We start from the raw sequence: 5,331 nt of genomic DNA, 5'->3' as shown, positions 1-5,331 counted from the left end.
TCAAAATTAGAACATACCATGAAAGAAAAAACTAAAATAATTCTTTGAATGAGGTTTTATATCTATTTAATCGAAGATGATTTAGACACAAACATTTGTACTTGCAATAAGGTAAAGCGATCGCGAGAGGATGCGGTTCGGAGATCCGATTGTGGTCACATTTGTATGGCAGTTGTTTTCGACATTGCATCAGTTTTACGATCAGCTTTATTGCTGAACTACACCGAGACATAACCGAGAGCTTACAGTATACTGCTTAATAATATCTAAACTGCAATTAGCTTATTATGCAACGAAAAGACTGTATTACACATTTAACGTAATAATAGTTTAGGCGAGTTTATAAATATCTACAAAGTATGCAATTAAAATTAAAATAAAAGTAAACCTCAAAATAAAATTACAACATATTAAAAACCAGGTAAAACTGCGACCCAAACCAATAGATTGCAAATTAAATACTCGATAATTATGATATAGTGTCATACTTCTACGAAAAGCACATTATGGAATACAGATAAAGCGATATGCCAAGCGGGTCGAGCTAGATACCTCGGGAGCGCAAGGCTGAACAACTTACAAAATACGCCTTACTTGTTACAAGACAAACAGGATACACGGGCTAGTGAGTCAGAGGTACGCGCTGGGCTTTACCGATTAGTATTACCGAGCAGTTAAACCCAGTTGGGACTGAATTAATAATTAAAAAATCGTCAGATATCTAATTATGATAATATTCGTCCGATAACTAATTACGCCTACTACGTTACGTGAACTCTCTCATGACCATTGGTTGACTGGAAGAGATCTTCTAGGTTCACCTTTGCCATCAACCATACATATATAATAAATAATAATGAATTTATAATTAAAAAAAAAAACATTAAAAAAGCAATTTATCACGTCTTAAAATATTTAAAAAAATTCTTTAAATAGATATTTGAGGTCATATTAAAAATATATTTTTTAAATTTTATATAGATTTAATTATGTTTAACCTTTATTGTAATAAGTCTTTTGCAGAAATATACATTTGCTACCTGTGATCAATCATCCTGAATGAGTGATCTTTTTTGAAATCTATGTAATTAACAGAAGAAGGTTATTATTAATGATACTATGATAGAACAAAAAACATTAAAGGCATGTTATAAATATTTAATGATTATAATTTACAAGGTGAAATAAAAAAAAAAAATAATTTATGTCGTAAAGATAAAATATTAGAGTTATTTATTAATTTATTCAAACGAAAAACGTGTTTATTATTTCATTTAAATGAATAACGTCTTAACACTTTTAATGTATGCACAGCACGTCAATCACACAACAACAAATACAACTTGACATTAGGTTCCAAACAAAAAATTTAGACATGTCAATGAAAAATATAAAGTTTTTTTATTTGAAAGTACGTTTCAAATTATTTATTCAAAATTTTATTATAAAAATATATATCATGCTTCGAATATGAAAAATATACTTTTATATATTTAAATAATATTGCAAATAAAACCAAAAGTACACTTCTCCAATAAAGTTAAACGAGAAAGTGAAATTCATGTATTTCGTAACTGCACGTAACACAGCAACGTCCTTCAATTCGTCCGAAATCTTGTTCTGTCAATCAGGAAACTTTAGTTCGGAAAAATTTGTTACGAGACGAGATGAATAATTTCGTGTATAATGATGACAAGACGAACAATTTCGCGAAATAATCCCAAACACGCGGACAGTGTAATTCGTTGCTTCAGTGTAATATAATTTGACAAGTCGAGATAACCAGCTATCGTCCTTCGTTACGCGCTGCACACAAGGCGACAGGTTTAATTGTACAGAGGCAGTAAGGTATATGTTTTATTTGACGGCACATGCACCGGTAACTTAATAAATAACGTTATTAGTGTCGCCAAGTGTAGTCAGGGCGCCCCCTCAGAACAATGGCGGTATAATTCGCGACGTAATGGACGGCGTCTGCGCGTCGCTTCCGGCGGGCGGAACCGCGGGCCGGGCGTAAAGTCGCAACTATTACCGTGACTCTAAGGGTCGTTGCTAAACATCATCTTTGTTCACATAATTATGGAAATATTTTTAAAATTCTATATGAAACGTAATTGCGCATCGAGGTTGAACTGTGACGAGTACTTCACAATTATTTTGACGTAAATCGAAATAATCTCGTAATCCTCATTCTTTACATGCGATGCTCAACTTTACATTTATCAAACAACACACGATGTCGTATATCTTTATTGCGTAATTTTCTATTATTAATAATTAGAAACAAATCATTCGTCAGATAATCTTATCCAATTAAATCCTCGTTACTCCCGTTTATTATCACTACTAATTATAAGGAATACTATATTAATTGTAAACACTTGTCTGCTTGAGTTACATCTTGAGTACACGTTATATCAATAAAGCAATAATGAAAAATAATGAAAGTAATATATATATATATATATATATATATATATATAGTATCGTATAGTGTGTAATATAAAGTGGTCGAGATGAGTACTTTATCAGCGTGCGCTGACTAAACGGTTTAGTATAATAAAATAAAACTAAATAAATTTCTAAACAATGGACCTTATGAACTGATAAAACTTAGTACTAAAAAGTACACAACATAATTGCATCACAAAAATAATGAACGCAAAACGAAGTGAGCACGGGTCGGCTAGTTCATAATAAGCCATAATACGAGACTACAATATATGAGAACCGCGGTAAATTTATATCTTCCGTAAAACCACGCGCATCTTAATGTGGATATATTCTCTTTAAAGTCATGCTGCTGAAGAAGTAAAACAGAAGCTAAATCTCGAGAGCCACTTATTGGTGCTGGAACTGCTGGAGAAGTTCAAATACGAAGCAGGAAAGACTTGCAGAAGATTGTTTAACCAGCGTAAACACCATCATGGTCAAAATTTAGAATTCCTTGAACCAGCACCACTTCGAAACATACTTGAGTACAGGTCGCGGAAACGTAATAAAAATAATAAAAACATTATTTCCAACGCACGGCATTCCAACTTACATATTGTTACAATAATTGTATTGAATAATTAACATATATGTATATGTGTTTGGCAAATTGGCATAATTTATAGTAACACTATTTCTGTTGTAAAATATGCTTTATATGATAACAAAATTGCATTCGTTACTTAAAAAGTAATGTTATTATGCAATATTTTATTTTATTTACTTCATCAACATACAATTATAATATCGTTACAGCTTACATTAATGCAATTCTACAAGGAATTATATTTTTTTAGCTTGAGTTGAAATATTAATTTATTAAAATTGAAATTAATATTCAAACTCAGGATTGTGTACATATTGCGATAATGAGACTAGTCAAATAATCCTGAAGTGAAGCTATGAAATTATTATCGAGATTTTCGAGTTTCAAGCATTGAATGATAATGTTAACGTTGTCGTTATCCTCTTGTTATATTACTTTGTTGGATATAAATATAGCTATGACATTACTTATTGAAACTATTAAAGGAGACAGTACGAAGAAAAACAATCCAACAAGAAATATACGCTTCAGCCTGTAACATTCCACTGTTGGGCATAGGCCTCTTTCCCCATGTAGGAGAAGGATCCGAGCTTTATCCATCACGCTGCTCCAATGCGGGTTGGCAGATATATTCCCTACTATGAGTAATGATAGCTATCAGGTGTACATGATAATGGAAAGATAAGAAGAAGTAGAAAGAATTAGTGCCATAAAAACATTGTATATAGGATTAAATTAACTCATTTCGTGAACTACTTAAATACATCTGTAGATGAATCATCATCATCATCATCGTCATCATTTCAGCCTAATAGAGTCCACTGCTGGACATAGGTCTCCATAAGTTCGCGCCAAAAATGGCGTGACTCATGTGTTTTGCTCATAGTCACCACGCTGGGCAGGCGCGTTGGCAGTAGATGAATGATTAATATTAAAATAATATTGAACACGCTTTCAAGTGTTAGGGGTTATTTGTTTATCGAGGCCGAGGTTAGCGCCGCGTTTCGACAACCTGCCCGCGTTTTGATCGACGTACTTTTGAAACTTTTAATTGCTGTTTAAATTACCAAACTTATTTATCATAACACAGTGAGCTGCAGTGGAAAAATATAGAGTTGGTAATATATCGTACTGGTATTTTGTTACATAAAGTTATAAACGTATATTTTTATTTTATTTTTATTGGGAAAAAAACAAAATCATTAGTACATTCATACAAAACATAACACTAACACATTTTTTAATAAATTTCCACTGATAATTACAACAATAATACAGCTTGCAAAACAATTTAGAGATAAATAACAAAAAATTTAAGGACAATACAAAATATATATTATTATTAATATTAAAATATAAAAAATATAAATTTTGTTGTATATGACAACATAATATTAATAATTTCTTTTAACTCGACCAAAATTTAAAAAAAGGCTAGTATGTAAATATAAGAGACAAAAAAAATTATAGTATCTTCATCAACTTCTGTCGTACACTACTCTTATAGACACTTATTGAGCAGCTGAAAGGGTGATTTTAAAAATGGCGCGATCTATGTATGAAAGTGTGTTTTTTGTAATTTCGTTTAACAACAAGAGAATAAAAAGAGTATATACACCATTTGTATTTCTTGCTCATAAATATTATTTAAATAATTGTGTTTGCTCGCAAACGAAAAAAAAACCGACTTCAATTACATCGACGAGTAATACAACGTAGATCGACGAAAAATGGGACCAATTGGCACACACCACCTTTCGATTAAAACAAAATTCGTCGAAATCGGTCTACCCGGTCAAAAGTTCTGATGAACATACATAAAAAAAAAAAAAAAAAAAAAATACAGTCGAATTGAGAACCTCCTCCTTTTTTGGAAGTCGGTTAAAAAATAGTCAAGTAACTACGCGTTATCAAAGATTACTCAAAAAGTAGTTATCAGATCTCGATAAAATTTATATGTGACCACATGATAAACATCAGCTTTCGATTAAATTAAAAATTATCAAAATCGGTACAACCAGTAAAAAGTTATTACGGATTTTCGAGAGTTTCCCTCGATTTCTCTGGGATTCCATCATCAGATCCTGGTTTCCTTATCACGGTACCAAACTAGGGATATCCCCTTTCCAACAAAAAAAGAATTATCAAAATCGGTACCTCGAGTAAAAAGTTATGCGGTATAATACAACGTAGGTCGACGAAAAAAGCGTCAAGTAAAAACGCATTATTAGATATAACTCGAAAAGTAGTTGTTAGATCTCAAATAAATTTAAATGGGACCAATTGGCACA

This window comes from Melitaea cinxia, chromosome 21 (genome assembly GCF_905220565.1).
Source record: "Melitaea cinxia chromosome 21, ilMelCinx1.1, whole genome shotgun sequence".
Lineage (NCBI taxonomy): Eukaryota > Metazoa > Arthropoda > Insecta > Lepidoptera > Nymphalidae > Melitaea > Melitaea cinxia.
The sequence above is the reverse complement of the archived record's forward strand: the minus strand, read 5'-3'. Positions refer to the sequence as shown.